The sequence below is a fragment of the Arvicola amphibius genome, chromosome 9 (assembly GCF_903992535.2).
Source record: "Arvicola amphibius chromosome 9, mArvAmp1.2, whole genome shotgun sequence".
NCBI lineage: Eukaryota > Metazoa > Chordata > Mammalia > Rodentia > Cricetidae > Arvicola > Arvicola amphibius.
The window spans coordinates 83,177,884-83,197,491 of record NC_052055.2 but is presented as its reverse complement, the minus strand read 5'-3'; the positions used below and the strand labels follow the sequence as shown (position 1 = coordinate 83,197,491).

At 35.8% G+C, this 19,608-nt stretch overlaps 1 protein-coding gene across 1 annotated transcript in view; it reads left to right on the top strand.

Annotated features, from left to right (window-relative positions):
* Adgrb3 (adhesion G protein-coupled receptor B3) overlaps positions 1-19,608 on the top strand; it is a 710,232-nt gene that overhangs the window by 194,266 nt on the left and 496,358 nt on the right. The gene's annotated exons all lie outside the window — the stretch shown is intronic.

Here is a 19,608-nt window from a genome sequence, read left to right as displayed (position 1 = left end):
AACCAATGAAAGTAACACATAGACAGATGACCCTCCTCTATTACTGGGGTACATCTTTGTCCCTGTGGTTTTAACTGTTTACCTTTGTTCTTTGATGCCTTACTCCCTTTCTTTCAAAAACATAAGAGCTTCTGATCTTTCCCTGCTTTCTCTTCATCTCTATCTGGATAGGATATTCTGTTAGGCATCTGTGGGCTGCTCATTACTGCTCTACCATAACCTTAGCCTATAAACATACCTCTCATACTTTTCCAGTTTACTTCTTGCCCATACTTGTTTCTACCTAAGGAGTTAGGCCCAAGAAGGGCAGTTTTTGTAGAAAGGAGACTGATTCCAAGATTATTCAAACACAAAAGTATTTCCTTATGGCCACAAATCTACTCCCCCTCCTTTTTCTTACTGTCTTCCTTCCTTCCTTTCTTTCTTCCTTCCTTCCTTCCTTCCTTCCTTCCTTCCTTCCTTCCTTCTTTCTTTCTTTTTCTTTCTTTTTCTTCCTTCCTTCCTTCCTTCCTTCTTTCTTTTTCTTTCTTTTTCCTTCCTTCCTTCCTTCCTTCCTTCCTTCCTTCCTTCCTTCCTTCCTTCTTTCTTTTTCTTTCTTTTTCCTTCCTTCCTTCCTTCTTTCCTTCCTTCCTTCCTTCCTTCCTTCCTTCCTTCCTTCCTTCCTTCCTTCCTTCTCCTGTTCCTTCTTGTTTTGATGTGGAATTCATTTAATACTTGATTTGTGAATGTCAAGTTTTACTAATGTTTTCCTTTGCTCTAAGAATATAAACTAAATACCTTTCAGTATCCACAGATATGGTGATTGTACACCATGCTTCTGAAAGAGTAAAAACACATTTAAATACATGTAAATAACAAAGGCACCCTCAACATTGAAAGTTTCAAAAATTGCATATCTACTCTCTACTGAGTTTGCTAGAATGGTTTATGTTAAGTATAAAATTAGTTTCAACACTTCAGAGGGAAAAATGAAAGAAAAGCTATTGTAGATATAAGATGCTCTTACATAAAGCTTAGTTCATAAATACATGTTTATTGAATTATTCAGGGTACATTTTCATATTTAAATACTGTGGTGGTTCGACTGAGAATATACCCCATAGGCTCATATGACAGATTTCTTTGTCCTCAGTTGGTGGAAGTATTTAGAAAGATTAGGAGATGTGGCCTTGTTGGAGAAAATTTGGCCTTTGTAGAGGAAGTTTGCCACTTTCGGTGCTGACTTTGAAGTTTCAAAAGCCCGTGCAATTCCAAGATGGGGTTCTCTTTGTGCTATCCTCTCTGCCTTATGGTTGTGGATCAGATGCAAGCGCTCAGTTAATGCCTCGGTGCCATGCCTACCTATCTCCTGCCATGCTCTCTGCCATGACCATCATGGACTCCTCCTCTGAAAATGCAAGTTCCAATTAAACTATTCTTCGGTGAGTTGCCTTGGTCATGTCTCATTATGGCACTAGAAAAGGAACTAAGACAATTATTTTGTGGTGCTATACCTACATATAGTTAAATATATATAGATAAATACATATAGATTACTCTATATGTAGCTACAGTTAACTCTTTCTTGTAAATGATATCTTAGCAACAGTCCACTTGCTACTCTTCTTTTTGTGTTCTTCTAAGCTAAAACAGTAGAACTTAACATCTTCCACCTAGCTCATAGTATCTAGAAAGGAGCCACCATCAGACTTGATTTGAAGCAATGAGTTAGAAATAAGGTATGCCATTTTCAAGGCACAACCTTAAAGAAAGCAGTGTGGATTTTCCAGCCCTCACTCCAGCTAGGTGCTCAAAGCACTGTGTTTTACCATGAGTGGTAGATGATCAAATCTTAGGGATAATGCAGCTAAGACAATAGTCATTGAAATGAGGACAAAGTGCAATAACTTCTCTTTTTTTATTCTCACTGTTATTTTTGTTCTGTGCTATGTGTCTGCTAAGTGCCTAGATTTAGTAAAAACAAATAGAATTAATGGTGTACCCTCAGCTCGGGGTACGCTCTCTGCTTAGGGTACCAGCATGGTCACACTCGGAAATACAGTGGAAACTAGGGCTCTGAATGTTCAACCATTATGGTGGTCAGAAAATTGGTACTTGTTATAAATAGAATAATTTAAATGACATTATTAATAAATCAATAGTACCTAATTTTAGCTGGTCTTCTTACATTCAAAGTCTGTCTGAAAACACTTAAGTAATTTTAACCTTTTGAGAGCTTGAGAGAATGAAAGACTGATTCTTCTGTTGATCAGGATAAAGCTTGATCTGTGCTTCCCCTTTCTTTACTTCCTTAGTATGTGTCCAAAACTAAAATTAGGTAATAATAAGTAGAGATACGTGCTTATTGGCTCATAGTATGGTCTAAGTTTGTGAACGAATTTTGAGTTAGTTATTAGGTAAAATGTAAGTGACCCATTCTTTTTAAAATTCTGCTCACCGTAACCCCACCAGAAATAGCTTATTCACAGTATATGCAGTTATCTATGACAATGATTATTGAAAGTCTGGTTTAGTAAAATTTTAATTTAAAGTATCATGGTCTCTTGTTTTCTGAGCACAATGGCTGAAGGATCTAGAAAAGGAAGGAACTGTCTTTTTCTCCTTTGGCACTGGTACTTTCTAGAAAGAGCTGGAATGCTGGCAGCCTTGTGAAATATCTACTGTACAGTTTGAAGGGTACTGCAGGATTTTTCTCCTATTCATTCTAAAAGTAGAGGCACCAGATAATTCTGGGCCATCTTGAACACTCAATATTGGAGGAATAACCTCATCCTCATGTCAAAATACTGTCTCTGTTATGCCGCTCAAGTCTCCACCTTCAATTTCTGCATGGTTGTGGAGGCTCATTTACCTCCTAGACCCAAGGCTTAGTGTGTGACTGACAGGTCATGCTCCACTCCATCTATCCTTTCTTCTTCCTCTTCCAAGTTATTCTTTTGTTGAAAAAAGTATGAATTAATCAATAAATTACCTATAAAGATATCTTACTAAACAATAGAATGAGAATCTTCCTGCTACTTTCCACTGTGCTTAAGAGAGGAGAGTGTCAGATACCACAACATTTTCATCATGAATTGTACTTAAGCTATCTCTGTTTTCTTCCATATTTTACAAGGTGGACATAAGAACAATTCTCTAATCTTTTGGCTCTTGAAAAGCCATGAGAGATTAATCTGCTGCAATTATATTATCTCGTTTCATAAGAGGAATTACTCTAACATTCTCTGTGTCAAAGTTTGGAATAAATTCCAGTAAACATTTTGTTACCTTTAGTAAGATATTCCTAGTGGAGAATCAATCATATACTTTCTTACACACAATATAATTCTTAAGTCACGCACAAAATTGGTATGAGCAGTTATATGTTAGTTTCATAACATATATTAAAAGGGTACCTATTTATTTTCCCTTGCTCCTGAAATGAATATTTTTACTGAGTCTAACATGCTGCTATTTATAGGAAGATCTTGTTTAGGGAATTGTTATAACATTGATAACTATTATTATCTTTCTCTGAGATGTTTTGAATAAATATTATGATACATATTTTTACAATATTTCTGTGTAGGAATATGTCAGATGCGTGATGAGGTACAGCCTATAGTACTGCTATAATGTACACTTCGGGGAAGGATTATGGCCATTGAACATTCTACATTCTGATTTACAGCTCTATAAACATACTCCAGGTAGTGCTATGTGCCTGTGTGAATGTGTGTGTACTTACATGTTTTTTAACTTCACATAAAACTTCATCTCTACAATTCTCTTTTACTCTTTTAATAATCTTTTATTGATAGCATCTCAAGACAAAGTAACCCTCATCTAGTAGATCACATGAAACCAATATATTTAATGTCAAAGACTGTCCTTCTCCACAGTCAGCTGGAAGCCAAAGTACACATGAAGAAAATGATAATGAGATGCTTGCATTATAATTCTTGCACATTTATCTTTGAAATTTGAAATTATATGCATCTTTTACTTGTTAATTCTATGATAATAACAAAGATTCCCCAATTCATAATACTACAAGAAATGTGAATAATCTGTAGTTGAGGTACATACTTCTTTAATATTTATAATTTACCCACAATTAAAACTAGAAAGATTATTTGGAGGTTTTCTAAAGTGGAAAATTTAAGGAATATCTATGTTTTGCATATGAAAAAATGCATGCTTCAAATTTAGAGTTATAATTATGTCTGTGGACACTTATACTTGCTAGACTGGAAAATCTGGAATAAAAAAGCTAAGAGTATTGAATAATAGTTTAAGCATTTAGGAAGCAAAAGAAAGATGACTGTAAAGCCTCATAAGTGAGATTTATATACCCTAATCAATTTGATCATTGGTTCATAAATCTAAGACAGTACAGACTACAGCATTTTAAAGACAGAGAAAATAAGGAGGAGTCCCTTTATTTGCAGCTATAGATGCATTTCTACATACAAAAATGCATAAACTTTTGTTTTATTTCTTTACCTTTATATAAGGGATACATATAAATACAGCTTCAAACAAAAAAGGAAAATTGTTTTTCTGTGAAAGAAATTTATCTTCCTTCATCTTTATAATTTTCAGTGAGTTTCCTCTGATCAAAGTCCATTGCATCATGTTCCCAGTTCTCCTGTTTGGAATGGCATTTAAATATTCTGCCACAAACTCATTATGTTATTGGAGCAAGTGCTCTGGATGAACCTTAGAACCTGTCTGGTAACAGTCATCAACTGATTTAATTGCCAGAATTTAACCACAGATACTTTGACACATTTAGTAAACATTTGGAAATTACAGGTAAGAGTCTTGTTGTCCCTATCTTGAGAAATCATGATGGACTCGAACAAGAAGCTCCTCTAGCTATCAATTGGGGCTCAGTTATCCAATGGCTGGGAAGGTAAACATTTCTTCCAGGTTATCATAGGTCCCTTTCACCTGCTCATTTGCAAACAGTATGCTCCACTCACAAAACCTTTGTAACCTCTAAAAGTATTTGAGTTTTTGACTCTTGATTTAGTCCATCTTTTACAACTGAAAAAAAGATACCTAATGGAGTAGCACACCCGTGAGATCCCAGCACTAGGGAGGTAGAAACAGGACAGTCAGAAGTTCAAATTCATCGTTAACTACATGTCCAGTTCTAGGCCACCGTGGTCTACATGAGACCCTGTGTCAAAAGTGGAAGAGTTTGCGCTGCTGTTTACTGTTCTCTTCCAGTTTTTCCTGCTTTGTGTAGGCAGCATTCCTAAAGGACATGGTAATCAGAAATCAGTATGAGTTTATCTCTATAGAACCCGAGAAGAACCTTCATTATTCAAAAATATTTGGTATCAAAGCCTGGTGCTGGAGAGGATAAAACCCACTCATGACCTCAAGGACAGCACATCTCTGCGCTTAAACCAGATGGAGGCTCAACTTTGATTTGGTAGAAGGTTACCGTTATTGTCCCAGCTGACCCTAGCTTGTCCTATGATCTATGGGGAATGGAAACTATTGTTCAAGAACAAAGTACCACTTCGTAGTCCAACCTTGAATTAATTCCTCCAACCAACTAACACATGTCACAGGGACTCAGAGAGAACATCTTGATGGCAAATAGGTAACAGTTGCTGACTCTAGGATCACCAGCTGAGCAGCCAACATTTTATGAAGGAGGAACAAATTTAAACTTGACTCTAACAGTGCCTTAGCAGCAATCTGCAGTTAGCATCTATTCTGTGAAGTTTAATTCCTTTTCTTTTGACAAAGGATTTTTTTATTTTGTGTACCAACTCTCTCCTTTTCTCCTGCTCCTTCCTCCCTTCTCCTCCTTTCTCTTGTCCTCTGCCCATCCACTCCTCCTCTGCCTCTATTCAGATGGGGTAAGACCTTTCATGGGAATCTACAAACCAAGGCATATCATGCTGAGTCAGGATCAAGGCCCTCCACACTGCCCCAAGGCTGAACAAGACATCCCACCATAAAGAGTAAGCTCCAAGGAGCCTGGCCATGCATCAGCAAAGGGCCTGGTCCCACTGCTAGGGGCCCCATAAAAAACCATGGTACGCAACTGTCACCCAGATACATAGAGTCCAGGTCAGTCCCATGCTGGCTTCCCAGCTGTCCATCTGTGAGCTCCCACAAGGTTGTCTCTGTGGATTTCCCGTCATCATCTTGATCCCACCCCTTGCTCATATAGTCTCTCCACCTTCTCAGCTGGACTCACAGTGATTCTCTGCATCTACTTTCATTTTTTTAAAATATAAGGCATAAAAACAGAAAACAATAAAATAGACAAAAACTGAACTGTATAGGAAGGGGCTGTTCTTTCGTTCCCAGCAATCCAGAACCAAAATAATCACACACAGAAACTATATTAATTAAAACACTGCTAGGCCTATTAGCTTGGCTTCTTTTTTACTAACTCTTAACATTTTTAAATAGCCCATTCCTATTATTTATATTTTACCATGAGGCTCATGGTTTAATGCTAAGGTTTTGGAGGCATCTTTCCCCTTCAAAGGCTACATGGTGTATCTTTGACTCTGCCTGCTCTCTCTCTAGTCTCTGGATTTCTGTCTGGCTTTACTCGATTAAGCCATTGGCAGATAGTAGCCTGTTTATTAACCAATGGTAATAAACCATTCACAGCATATGGAGGAGAATCCCACATCAGAAATGAATCAAAATCACCATGGTAGATATCACCGTGCCTCAAGTATCTCATACCTTCCCTGAACTGTTAATGTCCTACCTTCTAGCAGTGCCCATGGTAGACCGGAAGAATAGAATAAACTTCATGAAGCTCTGCCTTTTATACTATACAGTACCTTCCTTTTTCTTTGTGGTTGAGCCCAGATTTGACCCCTCTAAATTCAGAAACCCTCTCTACTCTGAGCTCACCGAACTATCCTCTCCTCTAAAATCTGTGAAAATAAGAGATTTCCTGTGGTTCGTGTGCTTCTGTTGGATTCCAGCTTTTTACCACTGTTCGTAGACGCCATTATTAAAGGACCCGGTTACCTGAAAGAAATCAAAGAACAGCGCAATTGTTGTGAATAATGTACTCCTTTAAATAAAAATAAAAGTCTGGGGCTGGAAAAAATTGATTTACACCTTCAGGTCTCAGTTAAGAGAATAAAATATTTTTTTATTCCATTCTTTTTGAATAATGTGTAATTAGTATTAACATTTTAGAAATCAGGAAACAAATAACTGTCTGCGGAAAAGGTGAGGGCCTGAGATGCATTCAGCCCCACTCAACGTATTCTTTAACTTGGTCAGGTGCATTTAATGGACTCTTAGAATTATACTCTTCACAATCAAAAAAGGTTCTCTTGGGTGAGGTGGTTATAAATAATTTCCTAAGTAAAAAAAGAACTCCATTTAATTTTCAAAATGCATTTGCAGCATTAAAAAATAAGCATTTTTCTTGTTAAGCTTGTTGTTAAAGAGTTGAACATTTGTATTTCCAAATGTCCCTATCCCACATACTAATTTGAAGTTGATATGACTCCCTGAACACCAGCTAGAGTTCTTTCTTCTCAAAGAAGTGCTTCCCACTTTACATAAATGGGAAGAATAATAGGTTACTTGTTCGTACATGAGTCAATTATCTGACAAAAAGCATAAAAGTTCTTCATGTACAGGAGATATTGTGTTCAACAGACATATTTAAAGTACATTCCAATTATCAATTTATGGAGTTCCATTGTCTTTCAGTAAATAAAACTTCTTTTACCACCCTAAACATTTATTCTTTGTGGATAAATTACATAAGTTATGTAATCTTACTGTAACTTTCATGTTTAGAAAACATAAATTTCCATATGTTCAAGGCTTAGACACCAATATACCAGGTAGAATGCATACCATAATTTTGTTCTGGAAACATTAATAATGTATGGCAACATAATTAAGATATTTTAACTCCTGTTAGTTTTCATGAAATGCAAAATTATCTTGGAGGACAAATTCTTGATAGGTGGAATTTACTAACATGATAAAAATACGTTGTAATGTATTAGTCATCTGTTCCTATGTTTTGCCATGTAGAAGTTTTATATAAAGAAATATATAAGAAACATATAAAATGTGAAAAGTAAAATTAGAGCAGTATTACTATTTGAAAAAAAGAAAAGGCTAAGATAATTACCTTCAAAGAAGGTAAGAGAAGAAATATAAAATAGAGTGTACAGTTTATTGAATTGAAAGTGTGAGAACCATTTTAATGTTCATCTTTCTTTACCTTAAGTAACAGAATTACTTTCCTCCATAGGAGTTGCCAAAAATAAGATCTTCGCCTATGAGCTCTTTATTGACTTTGTGATTTATTCTACCTAATCATGTGGATTAAGTGTTTATTTCTTGAAATAACATGCCCAAAGTTCAGTCACAACTGATTTTATGATGCATGTGTTTATTTTCCCCTTTAAGTGTCTTTAAATATGATTTCAAATGGACATCTAGTACTTGGCTTCTCTGTGCGACACAGTATGATAGCACAGTTAGACAAGTTCAAGAGTCTCGTTTTGAATTGTTATCCATTGTATTCTTCCCTGATCAAGACACATTTTTTTAAAGAGCCACCTTAAAAAGAATTATAGATGAAGAATATGGGAAAAATACACATTTTTATTCTTAGCTGTTAGACTCACAGAAACACTAAGTCCCTGTAGACTGATCATTCTCCAATTTTCATAATTCAAAGTTGGAATTACTGAAGAGAAAAAGAACCAAGGTTGAAATTTACAGATTAATTTATGAATTTTGAATCTGCTAAAATTGTTACAAGTCCAGCAAGGTACCGTAAAATACCTACTATTGATACATAATAGAATTAATTTTCCCCACATGGTTTATCAGTGAAGAATCTGGATAAAAATAGTTCCTAAACAGCAGATGAACATATTCTGGCTTTAGGCTTGGTTAATCTTTGTGAGACTGTTGCTTGGATTTCAGCCATATTTCATGTATTTTTCGCTCTGAAAGCTAATGAGAATCCCTTGAATGGAATGCCATTAATCCCTAGAGAAGAAAGAACTAGGGCAGCGCTTTGTATAACAGATGTGATTTCTATATGTGCCAGAGATAAAATAGGAGTCAGTGCATTAGGCATGGGATTAAAATAAGGAACACTGAACCCTGCAACTAAAGATGGTGTTTGTTCAAAAGGAAACTGAATGATTAACCGGTGGCCTGCCTGCCTTCCACCCTCCCATCACCCCTTTATCCCTCCCTCTTTCCTGGCCTCTCTCCTTTCCTCCTTCCCTCCCTTTTGTGTGTGTAAATGTATCCATGTGTGTTCTTTTTAATGGGGGTACATAACTGCATGTTCATAAATGTCTGGGTCAACTCATTCTTTAGTAGTCACCTGCCAGTTTTTAGAGACAGGGTCTTTCATTGGCATGGAGCATGTCCATTAGCCTGGAGAGCTAGCCTAAAGTGAGCCCCAGACAGTCGCCTGTATCTGTCTCTTTAACACTGGAGTTAAATATGCATGATGCCGAGAGGCAGGGAGGGGAGCAGAGAAAAATATAGAGCTCAAAAAATCAGTAAAAATAATATACATGTTGCCAATATTTTCTTTCTTTTTTTGTGAGTTCAAGGGATTGAATCCAGGTCCTTCGTCTTCTGTAGCAGATGTTGTAGTGACACCCAAGCACCTCATAATTGTTAACAACTTTTTAAGTAATAGGACTAGGATCATGGGTTGACTGTAGGCTCCGATAGTAAAAAACCAAATAAGATGTACAATATATATGTTCTTCATCACAGAAAATAATATTGATAAAGTATTAGCTTATAGGGAGTGAATGAGAGGGAAAATAAAATAATGATAACTTCATTTACTAGGAATGGGTATTAAATATTCAAAATGCTTTTATTACATTTCCCTAATGGTTATTCAATGCATTTGAACTAGAGCTATATTTTATTAACAAATTAGCATATATTTTTTCATTCTAAGTTAGTTAGGACAACTCAGAATACCCTAGATATTAAATGAAAACTCTAAAATTATATTGGATATTAAATAATAGAAATGTAATTGTTGAGTATTGAAGATGCCTGGGTAGATTTTGCACAGTTCCCAATTTTCCCTAACTGAAAAAATTTGACATTCTAGAATACTAGCCATGTACATTTCTTGTGGGACACTCTTTATAGTGTTGAACTTTCTTCCATGGAAAAGGTTTGCTGTAGTAAAAGCTATTATTTAAAATGTACTTTTGCTGAGCAGAAAAATATATATAGAATTTCATATAAAGATTAGTACTCTGTGTTTTAAACAACATGACCTTCTAGGAATAGCACAAATACACTCATGATTTATTATTACATTTCCAATAACACTTCATTTCAAAGCTTGCCTTTCAGAACGATGAATTCATCATAAATACATATTATGGATTATGTATAATGAACTTCTGACTATTAAACACACATTTACTTTTTCTTGTCTTAAAGAGCATGTAGTTTTGGTAAAACCCAGCTCTCTTAATTAATTATACATAGAAATTTCTGTAGGCTTCGAACTGATTTAAAATGAGTCAATATATTTAGGCTTGCTTATATTTTGACAAACTTGAGAATGCTATTTATATAGTTTTTTTTAGGGCTGGAGAGATGGCTCAGCAGGCAAATTCTCCTGGAATTCACTGGAGACCTGATTTCTGTCTCCAAAACTCATGTAAGGTAGAACTCACTCCACATAGTTGCTCTTTGACCCCCCCACCCTCCCTGTGGCACACAAGCTCCCCCTCCATACACACATAATAAAAGTAAATAAAAATTCTAGTTTTATACCTTGAGAAAAACCATGTAATTTTAGAAAGACTAAAGCTATATTAATAGTCTATATTTTAATATCTATAAAACTATGTTTAGTCATAATTCCATGCATGAAATTTTGATGTGTGGCATAACTGTTGGTTCCTTTGGTAGAACTTGCTAGTTTGTCTAATGATGCTGTCCAGAAATATGCTCTTGTAAATTTTCAATCATGATATACAGAATAATATTTGTAACTCCCTAAAAGACTGTAAATAGAGCTCCATGTATACTGATCAAAGTGAGCTGATGACGAACATTATGTTATGGACAGCAAAAGAAATTATAATTGTGGTGTGTTTGATCACAATACATTGGGTGCATGGACTAAATTCTCCAACCATAAAAAAAAATAGCCCAGCCTGGCTGCATGTCTGATGCTGCTCATGAAAACCTGTATGTTAATATAAAGGCTACAGATTGGGATATTGGGCATCGCTTATTCCCTGAGAGCCTTGATAACAACCTTCTTCTCCCTCTCTGCTTTCATAAGACTGTTGATTCTTGGCTCCACTATTTTTTTATTTTTTATCATTATTATTAAAAATTTCCGCCTCCTCCCCACCTCCCGTTTTCCTTCCCCTCCCTTCACTCGCCTCCCCCTCCCTTTCCAATCCAAGGAGCAGTCAGGGTTCCCTGCCCTGCGGGAAGTCCAAGGTCCTCCCCTCCTCCATCCAGGTGCAGGAAGGTGCACATCTAAACAGACTAGGCTCCCTCAAAGCCAGTTCATGTGGTAGGATCAAAACCCAGTGCCATTGTTCTTGGCTTCTCAGTCAGCCGTCATTGTCCGCCACGTTCAGAGTCCGGTTTAATCCCATGCTTTTTCAGTCCCATTTGAGCTGGCCTTGGTGAGCTCCCATTAGACCAGCCCCACCGTCTCAGTGGGTGGGCGCACTCCTCATGGTCCTGACTTCTTTGCTCATGTTCTCCCTCCTTCAGCTCCTCATCTGGGCCTTGGGAGCTCCGTCCTGCGCTCCAATGTGGGTCTCCGTCTCTATCTCCATCCATCTCCAGATGAAGCTTCTGTGGTGATATGCAAGATATTCATCAGTATGGCTATAGGAAAGGGCCATTTCAGGCTCCCTCTCCTTTTTATCAGTAAATGCTTGCATCACAGGATGCATTTGATTGGGCTAAGCAGGTCAAGGAAATCATTATTCATATTGTACATGTGGTTTTCCCTATTTCAAGATATGGCACTAAAATCACAGGGAGCAGCAAATACATGTGACCAGTAAGACTTTGAGTTTATCATATTGGGGCACAGTTCTGAGGATGGAACCCAGGGCCTTGACTGTGTCTGGCATGCTCTACTGTTCAGCTACTTCTCAGCCTTGAAGCAGCCTAGTTTCCTTTACTGGACAGTCTTTTTGGCACGATTCAGATGTTTCACTTCTTTTTTTTGTTTTGTGCACACAATATTCAATGAGTGCAGCTGTATTATTATTCAAGTTGAAGAATAAAATAGCCATTTCTTACTCAGTAGAACGGTGAGTTCTGTTGCTATGTTTTTCATATAAAGTATTCTTGTATCTTAAAGATTAATGATATTGCTACAATTTAAGCATGTTAGGTAAAAATAAAGAAAACATGACACTCCCACCTCCTCTCCCCCCGTTTTAAGTAAATAATTTTGGTGTTAAAATGTCAAAGTTTTATGTGTCTGGTGACAAAGCTCAGCAGTTGAACATACTTTCTACTCTTGTCCAGGACCCATGAACAGTTTCCAACACTCAATTCATTTCTCACAGGTGTACAACTATCTGCATCTTCTGTTCCAATATGGGACAATGCCATCTATTGGTCTCTGGATGTACTCACATACATGGGTCATAACCCACCACATATACATGCATGTGTACATATACACATGTATGCATTCATGCAAGTGCTCATGCACACACATATAAAAAATAGAGGAAAAGTGAATTTTCCTGAAAATATTTGTCAGACGTTTTAATTTCCTAAGGACTCAACAGGGCACATATTTATGTGCCCTGTATTTGCCAAGTGAAACCACAATGCTGCTATTATATAAACAGTATATAGCAAACATGTTGTTTGTGTTTTCTCTTGTATTCCATGCACAAACGATAGAACTCCAATGACATTTCCTAGAAGTCATTTTTGGAAATAATAACTCACTGTATTTATGACTATTTCTATGAATGTATAACTTAATAAGGAACTATCTGATCTTTTATTGTAAGTGGATTATGGACTCACCAAATATCTCTTGAGAATTCCAAGTAGGAGCTGACAGTCAGAGTGAAGGGTCAGACATGGTCTCCGTTCTCAAGGAGATCAATACAACAATTAAATGACAAACTAAAACAATGTCATCAGAAATGTGATCCACTGCTTTGTGAAGGACACCTCCACTATCCAGTGTTGCTGGAGAGTGACGTCTTCCTTGGGGTACCAAAAATGAACAGTTTCACTTTATTGAGATGGCTCAGGTTGATTAATAGAATCATTTTAACTACAGCCTTATGTTGGTAACAGAGAAAAGAAAGCATCATTCTGCTCCTTTCTGGAAGAAGAAGACGGTAGGCAATGCTTTCATACAAAATTTGAAATGAATACTAGAATGTAAATATATATAATCAAAGTAATGAGATTATCAGACATTATTACTGGTTATCACTGGGCAGTTTTTTTTTCAAAATAGAAATTCAGATCTATGCCTGAAATATATATTTTTCTTAACCAACGTGCTTTTGTTTTCTATTATTGGTGTTAAGTGTTGAGAAACCATTGAAATATGCCTACTGTGTCTAGTTTTTTAAAATCAGTTTTGATTAAATATCTCCCGTGGCCAGAGTTATCTTCCAAATCTGTGTTGGTGAGATTGACCTTGAACTCCTGATTCCCCTGCCACACCCTCTCAAGTGCATTGATTTCTATTAGATACTAAACATAGCTGAAAATGTTGCATGGGGTCTAGAAAGAAAGTAGTAGTAGGGTCTGGGTGCCCAACACTTATCTGGCACTTCATAACTATGAGTAACTTCTGTTCTTTATCATCTGGTTATCTGGTATCTCTTTTAGGAAGGCATAGGAACCAGACACCCACCTAGTGGACAGACAGACATTCAAGTAAAACACACACATAATATAAAATTAAGTACATCTTTAAAATAGTAATTAATCTATGAATTACATTATGCATTGCCTTTGTCTGGAAACAACAAATTTGTCTTGATTAGAGGTGGGACTTAGGATTCCCCAAAATATTTATAAATTTTGATATACTTATAGAATTAAACTGGTTTATGTATATGACCTTTACTTACTTTGTATCAAAATTAAAGATATTATCTTGCACAGAACAGCAAACTGACAAAAAGGAGGCTCGTGCAAACACATTAGCAAGTAAAACCTTTAACCTATTTCTCATTGTAAGCTGTGAGAAAGTTCCAAAAGTTTTCATTACTTATTTTCTTTTGCCTCTTATGTAAAGTATTTGAGGCTTTCTTTGCTAAAGTAATTGACAAAATACTTACAAATTATTTGATTAGTCAAACATGTTTTCATCCATTGTATATTCTGGTATAAAATTACATGTAATCTAATATTTGGCTGTAATATAGTGATTCAATTTTTTAATATAAATATTTAAGTATTTTTTTTTTAGAAAATGTCACTGTTAGGCTGTTCTCAACTTCACCTTTAGGTGGCAGCATTTGAGAAGAGTTTTAAAAGGTTGCCACCATTAAGAAAAAGATGATGAAAGTAATACCTGTTTTTGAAAGCATTGAAATGTATGATGTTTGTATTTGTAGCCCATTCAGTATCTCATCAATCTCTATCTTATGCTAATGACTTGAATGCGGTAACATACTTGCCTATTCACACAAGCTACTTGTGCCCATCAGAACCCAGCATCTTTGAAATGCCATTTTCAGGACACAGGGTATTTCCAAACGGGTAAGTTCCCAGCTTATATCCCAGATATATTTTATTTGAGGTAATTAGATATATCTGAAAATTCCTTCTGAAGTATTGTAGATAAAATGACACCATTTTTGTATTATGAATTATTGATTTAAAAGTACTTTACATTTATGCATGTGAGAAATCAAAAGGGAAACACAATTCAAAACTAATGTTATATCAGTTTATATCAATCCTTTTGGTTAATAATCCATCTTAGTTACTAAATAGGATAGTCATCACTGAAAAGCAATTTTGTAGATCTACTCAGTTTCATCTTTAACTCCAGCATTGCCTTATTCATCTAAAATTAGTATGAACCAATTTTAATTTAGTAGCTGAGTTTCTAACCAGAATCAAGCTGTATGTCGGCCTTACCACAAACCATTAACGTTCATGGAATTTGAGTGTTTAAGTTTCAAATAGGGTTATGTTAGCTTTTCCGTGTCTCTAATTCATATTGTTATATGATTAACTTTTTATCAGATTAAACTCTAAATTACTTTATTTCACTCAGTTTTATTTTAGTATATTCAAGTAAATCTGCTGGGATAACTTTTAAAAATACGGAATAGAGTGTTTCCTCTTTTATTGGCTTTTATTCTTATGCATTTTTAGAAAATGTTCTAACACTTTTATCCCCATTTAAGATCAGGAGATTGTAAGTGCTTAATTTATTATACAAGATATAGATAAAATATCCAGTAACCCAATTAAAGCTAATTTAAGATGTAGGTGAACAGAAGACTAATGAACATATTTACTATGTACCTCTAAAACAGTTTTATTGAAAATGGGGTAATTATAATGGCTCCTAATGGATTGTTGGAAATTTTGTTTAAAAATCTTATTGTGCAGTAATTTTTTAAAAGTTTGGAAATTTTATACAACAGTGCTTCATAATTCATATGTTTGTATTTATGATGGCTATATTAAAGAATTAGAAAGTGTCTGATTATAAATATACAGACCAGATATACTGCTAATTTGTGCGGTTAATGTGTCTGCAGTTCACAAGAAGGAAGAAAATTAACCAACATTTACTGAAAAGTTTAGAGAATAAAGTAGAATGTAAACTTCAAATAATGCTAGGAATCGCACCCCAAGTCTTCCTTCTGTACTCTCATTCCTTTCTGTTGCTTTTATTCTCATTAAATCTGAAAGCTGGAGAGAAGGTTCAGCAGCTAAGAGCACTTGCTGATTTAGGAGAGGATCTGAGTTGAGTTCCCAGCACCCACCCTGGGTTAGTCACATCACATTGCTTGTGACCCGGTATCAGGGGGTCTGATGCCCTATTCTGCTCCTTCAAAGTACCTGCACTCATGTGCACATACCCACAACAAATGAAAAAAGCAAATGAAGGAAGCTGCATTCATCTTTGGTCAACTTATAGAAAAGAAAGTTCCTACTAACCCTGAACAACCTCTTTGTAGTGTTACAGTGAGATTTCTAAGGAGGTCAATCATTATCTGGACCCAAAGTCTCAATGTCATCCCAAACATTATTGTCATGCTGAACTGACTCTCATCTATGATTGGACAGAACAAATTGCTTCTATGGAAAGCCCATCAGAGAACAGAATTGGGTTTAGCCTAATCCAGACAATAGGAACTAAGTAGAAATAGGTGTGATTTCCTGAAAGAAACTTCATGTTTATTCCATGTTTTATTCCAAAAAACCAATGCATGTAAATATGAAAGAGCCAACACCAAAGAGATATTCATGAAGTACTGTTAAATATGGTGATAATTAAATTATACTGAAGGAGAAAATTAAAAATAAGATGCATGAATTAATTGTTCATAAACCTCATAATCTATAGGTAATAAAATCAGATATTAAGCATATTATATAAAATGCACATTTCTGTGTACCTAAAACATAGCTAAATTTATTTTTCTCCTGCATTTAAAATAGTTTGATAGTCATGTCTTTGCACCAATCAACTTTATATTAGCATAATGCAATCCTGGGAGAAACCTAGTGTAATATTTTAAAATATTTATCACTTACAATTTCTGTGCAAATATAATTTTTAAAAGGGAAATAATGGGAAAAGTGAATAATCTCCAAACTGAGATATTTTAAAGTAATGCAGTCGTAGAATGTTCAGTTTCTCTCTGTATTTATTTTAACTATAATTGCCATGGAGCTGCAGAATTTGCTATAAAACGTAACCACGAAATGCAATTCCCCACTTAGTAAAATGGTAATAGAATATACTATCTAGTATAAAAATTTAAAAGTTCATAGCAATGCACAGTCACAGAAAAAAATTCTTTAAAATTCAATATTATGTACGTTAAGCAGATTTAAATTAAGATTCAGTACGTTCTTTAAAAACATAAACCAATCATGACTTCTAAACAGTTATTTAGAAAAAAAAATGCTAGGATTAAGAGGCAGTCATTGATATAGAGGAAATGTGGAAAGAGAACAGAAAAATCAAAATGATGTGTAACTGTTCTCTTTTCTAAGTAATCTAATGAGTTAGTTCTTCCTTGTTTTTATGAAACTTCCAATTCCATGAATCTGCTGTCCTTTTATTAAAGTTTTTATTGAAGAATATATTTAATGCAATATATTTTGATCATGTTTCCCTATTTCCCAATCCTCGCAGGTTCTCCCCACTTCCCTTCCCTTCCAATACTATGTTCTTTCTCTCTCTTAAAAAACAACCTAAAAAGACTAAAATAAAAAGAAGAAACACACACCAAAAAAAGAGAGAGAGAATCAATAAACAAGCAAAAGCAAAGACCAGTAAAATGAAACAAACAGCCCAAACAGAAAACTGCAACAAAAGTCCACGAAAATATCAAGTTCATTCTGTGTTGAGCAACTTCACTTGAGCAAGCTGCCTACCCTGAGGTGTGGTGAATTTACCAGTGTGAGTCCACTGTAGGAAACTCACTTGTCTTTGGCCAGTGGTTTTCAATTACAGTTAATTTCTATGAGATACCGGGAAAGATTGGCAGAATAAGTGAAAGAACTAAGTTCTGAATTCAAACATACATTTTACATTTTAACTCATACATAGTACCAGTGGTATGACATTGTCACTTGAGCTGTGTTTCAAAACCGCTCTAGACAGATGAGCCAAAACTGGTTTTGAGGCTTTTCACTCCTTATGAAGCAAATTCTGCCTAGTGCAGTCAAAGTCAACATGCATCAATAGTCAGCTAATCGAAGTGAAATGAAAACTAATTTTTATTTACCAGAATTGCATCTGCTGTGAAGCTTTTTGGTGGAGTCTGGCGGCGGGGGTGGGGGTACAGTCGGGAGCTACATAATGTGTAGCTCTAAATTCAAAAGATCTAAATTCAAACCCTCAGCACCCATGCAAACTGCTAGCGAATCCTGACTACTGGGGCCTAGTATCTCAACAGTAGAAGGCCTAGGCTGGCAGAGCCCAGGAGCTCATTGGCCATCCTGTTTAGCCAAAAGGTGCACTCTGGTTCATTGAACCCCCGCCCCCAATATCCGAAAGGAGTAGAGGAGGAAACAAAATAAAAACAAAAACTTTGTAATTGTAGTGAGATATGACCAGGTTGTTTGAAAATCATTTAAAATGGAGCTATATCACAAACTGGTGATTGGCGTATTATCCTAAGGATTCTTTTTTTTTTTTTTTTGATTTTTCAAAATTTTATTGTCAGGGTAATTTCTCAGAGCGTAACATGCTCACTGTTAATTCATGAAGATCTGAGTTCAAATTCTATCACCCACATAATATCTCTGGCAAAGTGAGGTATTATGCCACTGTGGTTGAGGCAAGAGGATCTCAGGGCCTTGAAGGCCATTCAACCTAGCTGGTTGGTGAACTTCATAAACAGTGACACACCTGTCTCCAAAAGGGGATGGAGAGTGTTATTTGAAATACCTGATTAAAAAAACCTCTGACATCAAAGGTACACACATAAACTCACAAACACACACTGATGGGCACATTACATACACAGTAAATAAGTAAACAAATAACACTTTAAATCATATACATCATTTTCTACTTACAGATTTTTTTTAATTTTGTTGATTTTATTTTTTTCTCATTTTTTTTATTAAAAATTTCCATCTCCTCCCCTCCTCCTCCCCCTTCCCTCCCCTCCCTTCCACCCATACCCCCACTCCGCCCCTCTCCAAGCCAAAGAGCCATCAGGGTTCCCTTCACTGTGTTAAGATTGACAAACCCCTAGCCAAACTAATCAAACGGCAGAGAGAGAACACACAAATTAATAAGATCAGAAATGAAAAAGGGGACATAACCACAGACACAGAGGAAATTCAGAGAATCATTAGATCTTACTACAAAAGCCTGTATGCCACAAAATTGGAAAATGTAAAAGAAATGGACACTTTTTTGGATAAGTACCATATACCAAAGTTAAACCAGGACCAGGTGAACTATCCTAAGGATTCTTGTGACTAAATTCCGACTTTGGACCAGAGATAAGCAGACTCGTTGCCTAGGGAAGATGGAAGTACTTTGTAAGGAACTGGCTATTGTATTTAATACAGTGTGACCCATCTCCTAGTAAGTCCTACAAACGTGTGTCGAAGCCTCCAATTCCCTAAATACGTATGTATGCATTCTCTCTTTTAATAAGTGAGACCATATGCCATTCTCATGTATGTAAACAATCTTAGGCTGCCACAATTTATGTTTTATTGAGTTTAAATACTATGTTCTTCTCCTTCTCTTCCATAAATCTCTCCATATCTCATATTGTATCACTATTACTTTATGCTTGTTATGGATCCTGTTACTCTTGAGGCAAGCCCAAGTTTCCTAAGACACAGTCTCCTGTAAATAAGTTCTGAATCAGTGCATGTTGACACAGTCCTTCTTAATCTAAAAAGAAG